The sequence below is a fragment of the Hypomesus transpacificus genome, chromosome 1, assembly GCF_021917145.1.
Source record: "Hypomesus transpacificus isolate Combined female chromosome 1, fHypTra1, whole genome shotgun sequence".
Lineage (NCBI taxonomy): Eukaryota > Metazoa > Chordata > Actinopteri > Osmeriformes > Osmeridae > Hypomesus > Hypomesus transpacificus.
Window position 1 is genome coordinate 7,081,896 of NC_061060.1, and position 15,744 is coordinate 7,097,639.

General features: G+C 47.5%; 1 protein-coding gene across 3 annotated transcripts in view; it reads right to left on the reverse strand.

Moving 5' to 3' along the window:
- fgf13a (fibroblast growth factor 13a) overlaps nucleotides 1-15,744 on the reverse strand; it is an 85,479-nt gene that overhangs the window by 44,844 nt on the left and 24,891 nt on the right. The window lies entirely within an intron of this gene.

The window sequence follows — 15,744 nt, forward strand, 5'->3', positions numbered from 1 at the left end:
TGTTTCTTGTTTGTTCGAATTATAATTTCTTATGTGTGGGCCTTTCTGGAAAAACAGCACAGGCAACGTCTTATCTGTTCAAATACGGACAAATGACAAAACAAAAGGTTTTCTGGGTGACTGATGACAGCTGCTGGCACGCTGCCCCCTCTTTGGGAGTCCAGACGCCCTTCCTGGCTCCAGGGGCCCTCTGAGCTGGAGAGGCAGTCTGATCCATTTACCAAACACCACCAACCTCACAACCTACTTTCTCTCCCACAGATTCGGTCTCTACTATTTCACCATCCCACTCCGTTTTCTATCAGTGGTCTGATTCTAGCCTGACTCCACGTCCGAGGGAATACAATAGGTCCAATAGGTCCAATCAACAGCCTCTCTCTCTCTTCCTCTCTCTCTCCTTTGTTCTGAAAGTTAAATATGAATGCAGTATTATTAGCACTGTCAACTTGTTCCATGTTCTGTTGCCAGTGAGCACACACCTCCTTGCACTCGTTCACCCACTGCTGAGCACGGCAGACGCACACGTACAGTCCATCCAGTGACACGCACACAAACACACTCACCCCTCTGTACACAAACACACTCACCCCTCTGTACACACACACACTCACCCCTCTGTACACACACACACTCACCCCTCTGTACACACACACACTCAGCCCTCTGTACACACACACACTCAGCCCTCTACTGCACACAGACACACTCAGCCCTCTACTGCACACAGACACACTCACCCCTCTGTACACACACACACTCAGCCCTCTACTGCACACAGACACACTCAGCCCTCTACTGCACACAGACACACTCACCCCTCTGTACACACACACACTCACCCCTCTACTGCACACAGACACACTCACCCCTCTACTGCACACAGACACACTCACCCCTCTGTACACACACACACTCACCCCTCTACTGCACACAGACACACTCACCCCTCTACTACACACACACACTCACCCCTCTACTACACACAAACACACTCAGCCCTCTACTGTACACACACAGGCATACAGACAGGAATACACACATGGAGACATGAATAGGCCCAATCCTACGAGACCAATTAATTTCAGTTTGGAACAGAGGGACAGCTTCACTCCATTCCTTTAAAAGAACAGAGTGATATCATTAGAAGCTGCTGTCCATAATGTATACAAACCCTCTTTTCCAGCACAGATATAGCAACAGGGTTACAAATGTGTTTCAACATTGGGCAATAATTGGACTTGTGTGCAGACCTTGGCTAGGAACAAAGATGCACATTTGTCAGTAAAAACAACATGAGAGCTGAATACTGTCCACGGCACCAAATAATGGGAGTCTTACATTTGCATATTTTGTTCCTGCTGTCAAAATGAATGCAAAATGATTCACCAGTAGCACGGAAGGGAAAGTGGAATAGACTCATTTGCTGATTCAAATAACACTCTCTCACACACACACATTACACAGCTACTGAGAGAAACACAATCATGAAAGAAAACAAAGACTGTTTTGCTGCAGGAAGTAAAAGCCCAGTTTGAGATGATACCACTGAGCCAACCTCCTCTCCAGACACCACTCACCAACACTGCACAAAGAGCTGAAGAGTGAAACGTGTTTTGGGTATACTTTGACAGACTCAGTTCATTCTTCGTGGAACCTGACCCCTATTTAATCCCTCTGCGTCTCTCATGGGGCAGAGTGAGTGGAAACGTTTTCAGACTGTCCTTCTACAGTTGACTAACAACATCAACACAACTTCTATTCCTTCACAGTCATCCGTTTACGTGCTTTGTGGGACGTGGACTGACTGTAGGAAATCTAAATTGACGGTATATTTTGACTTTGGAGGCTTGGATTGTGATTTGAAAAAAGTTTGTTTTCATGAGAACAGTAGTGTCTGCCTTCAGAGTTGTCTGCTAGGGCCAGCAGTCAGCCAGCTCTCGTCTCTAGTGGGGGCTGTGAGGACCGCAGGCCGCGTGGAGAGAGCCTCCTGCTGGCCGCACTGAGACTGGGAGACATTCACTTCAGACAGGGGTCAAGCTTCAAACTGCTCACTGCTACGTGGGGTCATTCACTCCAGGTTTCCTCTCTCTCTTGTCCTCTCATCTCTCACCTCTCGTGGTCTGCCTGGCTCCCCTTCTCACATTGCATCACTGATCTGAAGACTAGATCTGAAGGAGGCAGCAAGAGCGGATGGGAGGAAGGGAGAGAGAGGGATGGAGCCGAACAAGAGAAAGAGATGAATGGGGGCAGGGCCGTACGCAGGGCCCAAAAAATACTGAGGTCATGAGTCAGAACTTCTAGGCGGGTTCGGGGGCATGCTCCCCCGGAATTTTTTTAAATTACATTATTTAAATATGGCCATTTTCTCTTATTGAGTCTTAAGGAGCAAAAACATCATCATTATGACTTTTGAATATGGGGCGGTGTGGAGCTTTTGAAATTTTGAGGTAAACATGGGGCATTCTGAGGCTTTTTGAAGGACCTTTATGGGACTCATGAAGTAAGGGCAAGTTACCACCATTTTTTAAAAATTATAATTATATGGCAACGACGGTACGAGCGTTCTGATTGGATAATGAGTAGTCACCCCAGCCGCGTATTGCCCTCCTCGCCGGTCAATACGGATCCGTATTGCCCTCTGACGTCAGCTTCAAAATGAGCGATATGGACAAGTCAGCTGCTGAGTTTTACTATCCAGATGATGCTGAAAAGCTTTGTCATCGAAAGTGAGGATGAAGACCAGACTCTTTGAATCACTTGTGTCGTTATTTTGTGATGAAATTAAAGCCATTTTAGCAGAACCATGTTGTCAGCTTTCTATAAAAAGTAATGAGTTGCTTGGCAACACATGAAACACACCGTGAGAAGACTTGAGAGCTAGCTACAATTAGCCTAAAGGTACCATTTATTTTCGTTTACAAAATGAAAAGAATCTAAAATTGCCATATAATAAACTACTTACTAACCTCGACCGTTCGGTCATGCCGGGAAATATCAAACTGAGGCTGGAACGTATCGACCGAGCGATAGCGAGTCAGTTTGATATTTCCCAATTGCCACTGAATTTCATTTTCAATCAATCACATCAATGACATATCAATCGCAAAATGAATGTTGATTCAACCGGTGGAAATTGATTGACAACCGGTACTGACGGAGTTAACCAAACTTTGATTTGATGTTTCCTTATCCGAGTAGTACGTTGCTGCAATACAAATATTTCCACATGAAAATGAATCTTTCTTCTCACAGTCATCTGCCACTTAAACTTCTCTTAACCTACATGTTTAGTTTGCTGCGCTCCTCTTCCAGTGACTGTAACTAACATAGGCTATTCACTAACAGTAGCGGTATGTCTATGGCAGAGCCATAGAAAAAGATTCTGCAAATTCTTTTTCTATGGCTCTGGTCTATGGCGGTAACATCAGCGTCCGACTTGTGTTTGGTGGTTACCATAACGACAGTACGTTTTGTTGATGACGCGCAGCATGTATGTCCAACTCTTGAGCTACTCGGCTCTTCAAGTATAAAATCACGTTACGGTTTGTGGGAGACCAAGATCATCGTCCTGCAGTCAGTTTCACGTGTACTTTATTTTGAGTTTATATACCACGATTTAAGCACAAAAAAAAACTGAAATACAAAAAAAAATACCGAGGACACGACCTCGGTGTCCTCAATGGTAGTTACGGCCCTGAATGGGGGACAATCCAATCTCCTATAGGAGGGGATGACAGAAAAAGAGAGCGGTGGGAGAACGAAAGAGATAGAGAGAGAGAGAGAGAGCATATATGGAGTGCTGAGATAGACTCCAGAAAAGGTTCCTAAATGCCTTAATCCAGCATGTGGTTATTAATGACCCTGCTAACTGCCACCTCATCAGAGGCAATAAAAATGTGAGACGGGGGGTAGGGGGGGGGATTTTTCACCCTCTTCCTCTCTACCTCTTGAACATGTGCTGGGGGGCTGAGGGGAGCTTGATGGATGCCCCCTCCCTGTCCCATCCCACCCCTCTCTAGGCGTGCTTCCTACTGCTCCAAGACCCCGCACCCCGCATACCCCTTCCACAGCCACTAAGAATGAGCTGTCACCCTGTGGCATGATGGGATGTGATCTACAGGCTGCCAGGCCCGCCCGGCAGCCCACAATGGATGTCCTTGCCCGCTGTAGTGACAGCCAATCGCAGGCTTGGGGGTGGGGGAGAGAGCTAAAGAGCGGGGAGAGGTTCTGATGATGGACACAGGGAGGCACCTCACCTCTGATGCCTGCTTATCTTCTCAAGAAGCCCCCACCCCTGTCCTCCCCTAAATCCTCGCCACCTCCGCCCCCCACCACCACCACCCTCAAACCACATGCCCTAGCTCTCAGGCTGCAAGCTGGGACAACTCCGCTGCATATGTTAACCAGTCCTGGATAGCACTGCCTCTCTCTCTCTGACAGTGTAGCACCATCAGCCCCACGTCCACACATGCCCGCTGTCATTGAGTGACCCCCACATGGTTACAGGTTCAAGGACGTGTGACATGTGTCGAGATATCAACCAGGGCAGTGTCCCTGTCAGGCCCCTGAGTAACGACCACTCCTGGCTTGACACACACACACACACACACTGCCTGAGAGCAGATTGGGGTCACAGATTTGAAGTGGCACCTATGATTTACAAGTTATGAACAGGAATTCCTACAATTTACTGAAGTCAGGAGTATCCATCAAGATTGAGTCATTTGTTCTCAATCCAAATCAGATTCAGGATTAAGACAGATCTGCAGCCTAAGGTGTGCCTTCCTGAAATAGCCTGTCCTCCTTATGGTGTTACCAGTGGTTGAATCTAGCACATTGTCTCCTGGGATCCAGTTCTTTTGAGCATAGCTCTGTCTCCAGATATGCATTCAGTTTTATTTTGGTCGCCTTGCGAGTCACCTTGCCGACGCCAGCGACAGTGAGAGGAGGTGAACTCGCCGTCCGCTTTGAAGCGCAGAATGAGTTTGCAGATTTCTTTCTCTCCTCTTTCATCCTCTCTCTCTCTGTTGTTTTTTGTTCCCTCCACAGCTTGTCTCCTGAAGCAAATCAGCTCCTCAGAGTCACATGATCGTCCCCAAACCTATTCTTAAATTCTCCTCCAACCAACCGTTCCATCACTGGATAAATGTCAAAATGATTAAAATAGGGGCTTAGAAGCTCCAAATAAAGATGGCTCATCCGTGGTGTTGGCCACGTTGTCAGTATTTATTTTTTCCCCATGTGCTAGATAGAATTACCAAACAAGCAAACTCACTGTCTCTCATAAACATTGAAATCACTGTAGAAGTCATCCTTCGTGGGTTTTGGATAACGTTTGGAGTAACAACAACTTGCATTGCCATCTTACCCTCTATGGTGGACACCCTGAAACTTCCTGCCCCGACTCATTCCATGTAGGTAGTGTAAAATGGAGGGCAGACACAGGTCAGACCATTCCAGCTAATGCTGGTGATTACTTGAATGGTCATGGCTGAAGTCAGGCACTTCCAACAGGAAACAAATTAATTTAATCTGTATAAATGGGTACTAAATCTGTTGAGACTATGTTGGCAAACAAGGGTCAGCCATCTTGTTTTATTTAGCTGTCTAGAGAGTGAGGCTGAATGGCTTGTTCCCATCCCTGCCATGGTCCCCTCTTCCCCCTCCTGTTGCTACCCCAACCCCCTCACACACACACAGCTTCACATCTCTGACTCACCCTCCATCAATGTTTACAACCCCATCTGCCTCTGTCTGGGCGGGGTTCCTGGAACAACCACCATCTGATAGTCACCCCCCCCACACACACACACACACACAGAGGGTGCCCAGAACACAGCTGTGCAGGCCATATTCATCACAGAATATGTACTGCAGGCCTGGTAGCTAGTTTCTAGTCTCTTCCTCCAGGCTCCTATTAGGTCTTATCAGACGGGTCCAACAGGAGCTCCCGGCAGGCTGCTTGAGAACCTGAGGGAGGGCCACCGGAGCTGGAGCACCGAGGCAGAGTGAGTGGAGTCATCTCTGGGCTGATAGACTGTCACACAGAAGAGCTCCATCATCACTCTGAGGCCCTGTGACAGCTACACATGAGCGGGGAGACTAATGCTGCTGCCATTACTGTGTGTCTGAGGAGATGGAACTGTTGACGGAGACACACACACACACAGTCCTGATCACATAAGCCTGTGATGATCAAGAGTCAAAGAGTGACCTTGCAATATGCCAACGCTGATTCATTTAGTCAGCTACAGTACCTTGGCCTCAGGGTTACTACAGCACACACACACACACACACACATACATACATACACACACACACACACACACACACACTCACACACACACACACACACACACACACACATACATACACACACACTCACACACACACAATCCCTCCTGATGAGTCACGTGTGTGAGCATAGGCGCTTCAGTGTGTCTGTGTGTGTGAGCTTGTGTATTCCATGTCAAGGCATCATGAGAGGTTACTGCATCAAAGGTTGAAAGACAGATACAACACATAATATGCAGAGCAAACTAGGATTTAGTGTGCGTCACCGTACTGATGTAAAAGCAACATTTGCACATTGAAACGTCCCTGTTTTGTTCTGTGGCCACAGAAATCTAGCAGTCAGCTGTGAAATCATGACATAACTGGATAGGGTTCCATTTTAATCTCTGTGGTTCTCAGAAAGCCACGCAATACAACCAACGTCTGAGTGGCGTTTCTCCAAAACCCTCTCGTACTGTCCTGTATCTGTCACCAACACAAACAACAACATTTGAAAGACTAAGGCATCAAATATGGTTGGAATTCAGAAGAAAGTCATGAAAATACTTTTCATAATTGAAATTCTCTTGACAAAAAAAGAGTTTTACTACTTCACCCTACTTCCGCTCAGAACAGGCTGTTTGCTGAGAGTTTCCTAATGGAGGTGTAAATCATTGTAACGTATAACCGGGGTTGACAGTATGCCAGACCAGAGAGGAAAATCAATGTGGGGAGTCCATTTGGGAGTCCAAAAGAAATGTGTTCCTGAATCCCACATCTTGATGCTGAGCAGGATGGATGAGGCACACACACACACACACACTCCCTCTCTAAATATGCTCATGGCTGTGGGCTGTCTTCATGGTAGATGGAGAACCGAATGTTCCGGGTGAGGCAGTTCCGCTTATATGCATGCTGTACATATGTATGTAGGCTACAGTATGTAAATCAACTTGTACATACACACCCACACACATGAGTGACACACACACTCACAGATGAGTGACACACAAACTCAAGCACACACATGCAGCCATTCAGGGTAGTGTAGAGAACGGAATAACTCAACAAAAACTCACTCACATCCATTATACTACATAATGAAACCACACAGTGGAGGTGACCATTTAAAAACCAAAAGCTGCTGGACCAACCTGATCATGAAAAGACTCCAAAGGCGTTGAATGAGAGATGTGGGAGGAGAAGAGCAGCTCCAGCAGATATGAAAAGGTCTCCTCCTTCACATCTAACACGGCTCACCCACCACTACAGTCATCTCTGTACAAACACTACAACTGCACTCTACACCAAACACCCCAATCACGACAAAGCCAATTCAGGGTGGTGACTGAGAAGAGTTTTTCCCTAGCTGGACACTTCTATGTAGTCCTTCTGTGTCAATGCACACAGACGCAAACACATGCACACGCCACACAATGCACACTGTAAAACCTCCATTGGAGGCTGGCACAACAGGAGTACGATAGGGCAACGTTCCAGCCTCACTACAGGAGAACCATCACAAAGTTAAATGAGGTGTGAGGGACTGTGGATCTCTTTCTTTCTTTCTGCCAGCTTTGTCTCTCTGCCTCTGCCGCCTGTGTCGCTCCCTTGTTCTTTCATAGTCAGATGTGCATCGGACTGGTTAACAGTGCGCTCTGATAGAACCTGGTTTGACACACACTCGTTAAGCCACCCACCCACCCACCACCCACACACACACTGGTCTCCATATCGAGGCAGCTCCTGGCCCGTCAGGTGTGACAGGTGTGCAGCTCAAAGGTATCCTCCAATTGGCCCTGATGAGCTGACGATGCAGAGTGCAAACACAGATGGCCAAATAAACAGAATGACCCCCCCCCCTCCAACCCCCCCTTCCCGGAGGGTGTGTGGGCTGTGAGGCTAGCAGGGCTAGCCAGCAGACAGGAATCAAAAAGGCTCTGGCGCTAAGGCGGATTAATGCTAAGGATCACATTCGCCGCAATTAGCAGCTGACAGCAGCAAATAGGATTGTGAAGCTCGCTAGTCCATCGGAGCGTTGCTTAACCTCCCATTAGCTCAGTAACACAGAGACATAGAAACAGTCGAGGATGCACCGCGTAATGGGATCAATATATAACTAAGTGCAGCAAGTGACGAGGAGGGAAGGGTTTACGTTTAAATCTCATAAAGTCGAACTTAACTGGGCTAAGTGGGCTCTGTACACATGGAGGAATCTCACTGCCACACTGATCAAGTCCAGCTCCATCTGTGCTTACGAGAGTGAAGCAGATGTTCAAACACTTCATCTGTATGTGACAGGGACGGGTCATATCGAACTGCTGCTCGAGTATTCCAGTAAAGTCGGCCGTATTCATATTCAAAGCCCACCTCCTGCTCTGTGTGCCAAACACACACACACACACACACTGTTGCTCTGAGCCCACCCGTTCCCTCCTCCTCCTACAAGTGGCGTTCTCTCTTCGCAAATGCTCAAAGGCCCTGCAGGAATGAGCACACACACACTCAGAGACCATCATACTGTACACGTCCATGTCCTAAACCCTCACACACACACACACACACCAAACAGTCTATTCTGAGCAGGAGATACGTAGAGGGCAAGCGTATGCTTCCTGCTGGAGCGACTACAGCACATCTTTAATCAAGCTCTTCAATTACCCAGAGAACAAGCCGGCTGTCTGGATGAACCAATCAGCACAGAGCTGACAAACTGCTCCTCAGCTCCTTAAGCCCCAGCACTGCTGTATTCTTGCCATGTATCTCACAGGCCCAAGGAATGTGCATACAGACACCATATGCAGCAGGCACCCCCCCACACCCCATCTCCAACATGCATTCACTCACACACACACACCTGCATATCTGACCCCTGCACAGACTGGGAGCAACTACAAGCACCAACATAACAACCAATGAATACACACCCTGATACACATCTCTCAGAGCACCTGTGCACACTAAGCAGGCTTGTATGCAGTTGAGCAGCTTACATAACAGTTTTTGGCCCCTTTGCCCCGTGTGTGTGGTGGCAACGCGTCCGGGAGGAAGGGTTCAGATTACAGAGAAAGCTGGGTCATTAGGACTCACTGCCTGCCACAGCTAAACGCTAAACGCTGGCAAACTAACACACACACACAAACATGTTTCAAACAAGTAAACAAACAAATCATGAATCATCCGTGAGCAGCTGGAGAACACAAATTGCTGCTGATGAGTTCTCATCAATACCGTTGGCGTTTTACAAATAATGTTACTAATACTGGCTTGCAAGAGAACTAATGAGAAAAACATATTTTCCCTTGCTGTTGTACAGGATCAATCACTTGTGGTTTGAATCCTCTCACAACAAGGCCTTTAGTCTTGTCCCCTTGTCCACTCTGTCCCTTTCTCTTCTCCCCTGCTCACTCTCTCCTCCTCTGTCCTTCTTTCTCTCCTCATCCCTCCTGTCCTCCTTTCCCCCGTCCCATTTCTCTCCCCCCCCTCCTCTTCTTCCCCTCATCTTCCTCTCTCCTCCCCTTCTCTGCCTCTCTCCTCCTCTACTGTGTCTCCCTCTCTCCCTCTCTCTGTCCTCTGCCCCGGTCCCCTTGTCCTTGAAGGGGCTTGTTTACGGTGGCCGGCCCCCTGTACCTGTCACCGGCCCCGGTGCACTTACTGGTCGCCCCAGCTCGTCGATGGCTAAGTGCAGCGGGCCCATTTCCCCCCCGTCATTCATCTCTATAAGTTAATGTGGAGCTGTCAGGGCCCGGCATGCCTGCGCTCTGCACCGCTTCAGCCCCCTCGTCACACTCAGCTGAGCTTTTATCATCCGGAAGCTCCTCACAGTCTTAAACAGCCTCCCTGGGAAGGCCGCTCCCTCCTCCCCTTCAACACCAGGACAGGTCCTAGTGATATGACAAATGCCTATCCTGAGCGTCAGTCAGTCAGCCTAGGGAAGGACACAAGGAAAATAAGCCAATTAAGACAACGGAAGGGCTGCTGGAACTGGGCCGCTGGTCATTTTCAATCCAGATGATGCTATCGAGATGGTTGGCCAACCATTGGTCAGCCCATGACGGACTAACACTCGACCTCTCCTTTGCACTGCCACCTGTGTCTCCTATTGGACAAGCCATTCTTCCATCGACAGCCTCTCCTGCTGCCTCGGTGACAGTAACCCACTCAGCAGAGTGACAGAGTGGTTTTGGCAGAGCCCTGATGGAGGCCAATGTCCACCTCTGCCCTCAACCAACCAGAGAGCTCGCTCAGACAGGCAGGACAGCCGCACCCCCCCCTGGCTCTTTCATAAAGCACCTACTGTACACAGGAGCACAGCTGGCTCATTACGAATGGCCAGGAGGATAGAGAGAAACAGAGGGAGAGAGAGAAAAAGACAGTGAATAACAGAGACCAAGAGAGAGAGAGAGAGAGAGAGAGAGAGAGAGAGAGAGAGAGAGAGAGAGAGAGAGAGAGAGAGAGAGAGAGAGAGAGAGCAAAGGTTTCATGGACAATGAGGGGAAGCAGCTGGCAGAGGAGTAAAGACAAATAGGGGTCTTCTGACCTTGGGGGGGGGGGGGGGGGGGGGTTGTCAGAGTCTGGAAAGTTTTATAGACAGGTGGACTGACTTTAAAACACCATGAGTTTGGATGGTGGCATGTCAAAGGGTTCTGTGGTGAAAAGACAGACAATGACAAAAAGACAAAAAAACAGGAAACAAAGAAGAAAAAGGCTATCAAAAGAAAGACGATGATGATGATGATGATGATGATGATGATGATGATGATGATGATGATGATGATGATTTACTTTATTGATCCCCAATGGGGAAACTGGTTTGCCACCATAGTCTGTACAACATACAAAACAGGAATACAGTAACAACATAAAACAAGCATAGTCACAGGGGGAGTGTGGTCCACTACCACAGTAAAAATAGAAGGTTAAAACAGGGAATACATAACATGCAAATGAGCAATGTGCAGTAATACAATCAAATCAAATCAAATCAGCAGTCATGATTAAAAAGCCTAGCTGCTGCAGGAACAAAAGACCTCCTGAATCTCTCTGTAGAGCACTTTGGTAACAGGAGACGTTTGCTCCTTCCACTTCTAACAAAAGTGCAGTGCAGGGGGTGGTCGTCATGTGACAGGACAGTCCTAAGCTTCCTCCTGGTTCTCTGCTCCGTGATGACCTCCAGAGAATCAGGGCTCATACCAATAATGGATCCTGCCTTTTTTATCAGTTTGTTGACCCTGTTCCTGTCCTCTACTGAACTAATCAGACTATATAATAAGACTAATCTAATATTAAAGTTAAACCCTGCTACTTTATCAGGCACACGGTCAAAGAGACAAATCCATGACCAGAGGTCCATCTGTCCTGTGCTAACTGTCCCAAGTGTCCCAACAAGGCAGTCTAGATCCCCTTACATAAAAAGCCCTGGTTGATACAAAGAGGAGATTTAGAAAGCTGCAAACAGGTCACAAAATACCCACATTATCTAATAACTCATCAAGTATATAGCATTACTGTGTGTGTGGTGGCTTTCAAACCTGGTGGGCCTTTCTGTGGAACACGTCAGAGGGATACACAAAACCATGAGGTGCCATTTGATTCTAGGATTATATCATTATTTATATATATTTTTTTCTGTCAATGTTAGGCAAATATCCAGTGTTTACAGAAACCCAAATGGTCTGGTCTCTCCTGATCTTTGCCAGTCGCTCAGAGTGAGCTGATAGAGCAGAATGTGTCTGTTACACAACAATGATCATCCCTGACAAGATGCTCTGTCTAAATGAATCAGTTGACGAAAGCACTGAGTTATGCTGGCTACACACTGAAATATATATTTTAAATCTTCTAAGATTTTCAAAATGTGAGAGACCACAAACATGAGGGCAAAAAAATCCTAGACTAAACCGTTTTGCTCCCCCCACACATCAGGATTTCTAATCGAAAAATATTCAACACGTTGAATATTTACGATTCGCGATCGGGGCGGCTCCGACGTTCTTCCCAGCAGGTTTGGTCACTCTTAACACACCTCACACCAAGGGAAAATCTGATCAAATAATCTGCAGAACCATCAAGAAATCAGCCCGATTATCCTGTGGTGTGCACCCAGCATTATTCAACTCCTCTTTGGTAAACTGCAGCTGTAGTACATGAAATCAGAATCATTTACATGATTCTGAGCATATTTGAGACTAATTGAGGCCGGTGATGATATAAATGGTAAATGGACTGCATTTATCTAGAGCATTTAATGGCCCCTCACGGTACACCCAAAGCACTGTACAGTTGCCTCTCACACACACACACACACACACTGACGGCAACGGGCCGATAGATAGAGCAATAAGTCAAGCAAATTGCATTTTTGTTTATGTGTGGATTTTGTGAGGTGAATGAAATATTCAAAGGTCAAGAAAAAAAAAATCCCACACATGGGAAATATATAATGTTATAACGTTTGTCACATTTTATGAATATGTTTATAGTGGAGACATTACCTGTCTGGTTTCTGGAATGTTTCTGTCTACCAAAGCAACACTGTGTGGGGCAGCCAGTGCCCAGGATTCTATACAATGAACAGATTAAAAGTCACAGAGAGGTCGGTCTGCTTACAGGCCTCTGCAGTACAACCAAAAGCAGGATTCTCTTCCCGCTGACAGCTCATGTGACTGAAGAGCTGAATGTTTATTCTTCCTGAACACATTCTGGCCAGCGGGATCCTAACCTTCCTACCCTGCCCATGAACGCTGCATGATGGAGCTCAGCTTCTGCTTTGGCAGCCTTTTTTGCAGAGAAAAAAGCCCCACCCTGTACGTCACTGATGGAGCACCTTTTAAATAATACAAAGCTTAAAATGATGGTTCATTTGGTGCTTTATGTGCGACAAAGCCATAAGTAGAGGAATTGAAAATAGCCACATTGGCCTAGAAACATAAGTGGCCCCATGCTGAGTGCGGTTTCAGGAAGTATGGTTAAAACCTCAGAGTGCAGCTAGGCAGCCAGGGTTATCAGGAGTGTCGGATTATCTCTCTCCCAGGAATCCATAGAATCATTTTTCCTAATTCTTGACAGGTGAGCTGGGGTCATGGTGTACTGTGAGAGGTCACTGATGTGGCACAGAGAACACTGTTTGGCCCAATGCATTGCTCACCCAATCAACTCAATATTAGACTTAGGGTTAATGCCATTCCAATGGGTGTGAATTGAAATCCCAATAACTATTTCTTTTCAGAGTTCAGTCGATAGAAATTGAATTTATCCATGTTGCCTCTCAGGCCAGGAGGCTGTTCCCTCGACTCGCCTCCCATCAGTCACCCTCCTCTGTTAACCTGCCACATGTTCTCACACACACACACTTACACACACAGAGACACGTACACACACTCAGACTCGTACTGATACACACGGACAAACACACACCTCTTCCCAATCTCCGGGAGGGCTTAGAAGAGGACACATGGGGGCTGTACAGTATTGGCAAACAGCCAACGAGCATCATTACCACTGATGACTCTGTCAGAGCTGTTTTCTCCAGATTACCCACATGGCCCCATGGGAGTTGGAGTTCTGAGTGCTGATCCAGGTGGAGAGCATCAGGAGAGTGAAGAAAGAGTGGCAGCCAGTCAGCAGGGTGCTGTTCCCTGCCACCAGGGACGCTTCATTGTTCTGACTGGTCACTCAACTCAAGGTCCTGGGCCAAGTGGAAAGAGGGCTGGCAACACTTCACAGGATAGCTGATGAATGTGTGTGTGTGTGTGCACTGTGTGTGTGTGTGCACTGTGTGTGTGTGTGTGCACAGGTGTGTACAGTATGTGTCTGGGTGTATGTGTGCGTGAAAAAGACAGTCGTTGGATAGGTTTGGCACTAAATGCAGCCCTAGAGGCCAGTACATGGAACCAATCAATGTCCCAGCGAACCAGTCCAGTACTGCATGTGGGGCAGGCTGAACAGCAAAGAGCAGTGAGGGGAGAATAGGCACATCAGACTGAATAAGCCTTGATGTTGATGTCTCTTTGGAAAATGTGTTAGGTATGATTTTCCACTAGCTCCCCCCACCACCGAACCCCCTAGAGAGATGATTGCCAAAACATGTGCGGTGTAGGTGTGGAAGTTTGTACTCATCTTCTAAAAAGACTGTGGGAGAATGAGTTTAGGACCACCTGCCAAGACACTCTCCTGAGAGGATGTCACATCCTCTTGTCATTCCATCAAAATCACGAGTTTCACTCTTACAAACTTTTACAAGTACACACACAGACACACATCGGCCAGCCCTGTACACATACAAACCTCTGGGTCATATGAGGTTGGAAGTGGAGAGAGATGGACATAGGGGGAAAAAAGAAAGACAAAGGTGCAATAGAGAGCTGAACGTTGGGTTCTAACAAGATGGGAACAAACACGAGCTCTCCTTCATAACGGCAGGCAGACTGAGGCCCAGCTTCCCTGATAGAGCCCCGTTGTCTTTGTTTCTTGTGACTCGCACACACACACGTGCCGCCCTGTGTTTCATGTGCTTACATAACACAGAGCAGCAAACAGGCTGCAGTGTGCGCAGGCGGACGAGGCTTGGGTGTCCATCTGGCCATGGGGCCCTTAGGGCATTGAGTGTGTGTGTGTGTGTGTGTGTGTGAGTAGACAGAACTGTCCGCATGTCAGTCTGTATTTGTATGTGAGCTTCGGAGTGTGTGTGTGTGTTTGTTGGTGTCAGTGCGTGATGCATATGAGTGTACATACTGTATTTTCATGTGAGGCTATGAGAGAGAGAGACAGAGAGAGAGAGAGCGTGATAGAGAGAGATAAAGAGAGATAGAGTGATAGAGAGAGATAAAGAGAGAGAGAAAGTGATAGAGAGAGATAAAGAGAGAGAGAGAGAGAGAGAGAGAGAGAGAGAGAGAGAGAGAGAGAGAGAGAGAGAGAGAGAGAGAGAGAGAGAGAGAGAGAGAGAGAGAGAGAGAGAGAGAGAGAGAGAGAGAGAGAGAGCGCTTCTCCTAGCTAGCTCTCCCCGGCACCGCTCAGGGGCACTCTAATGTGTTCTTTGTGCAGGGGCTTTGGGAGAGAAAGCCAATGTTGAGAGGTGATGGCTCAGTGTATGAGCTGGCCTCAGGACCAAAGCAGGCCTCATGGCTCCCCATTCAAGAACGCTCCTTTTCAGGCATCATGATAGCGTCTGGCTCAGGGGCAAACACAGCTAATGCTATTGCACTGCTGTGGGCTCAGAGAGAGGAGGAACAGGGGCTCGGTTTGATTCTCCCCTGACCTGTCTCTTCACTGTGGGGCTGAGCTAGCTCTACCTGTGGAGAGCAGAAACAGACCCAGATCACCGCTCTTCTATAAAGCACACAGTGCAACAGTGTCCTCTCTTCCCTTAACCCCTGCCTGGCCCTCTCCTATGTGATGTCAACAAGGATATGACCTGTGTATGTTTGGGCATGTGGACTGGACATATCAGACCAGTCCAGCCAATTCCATAA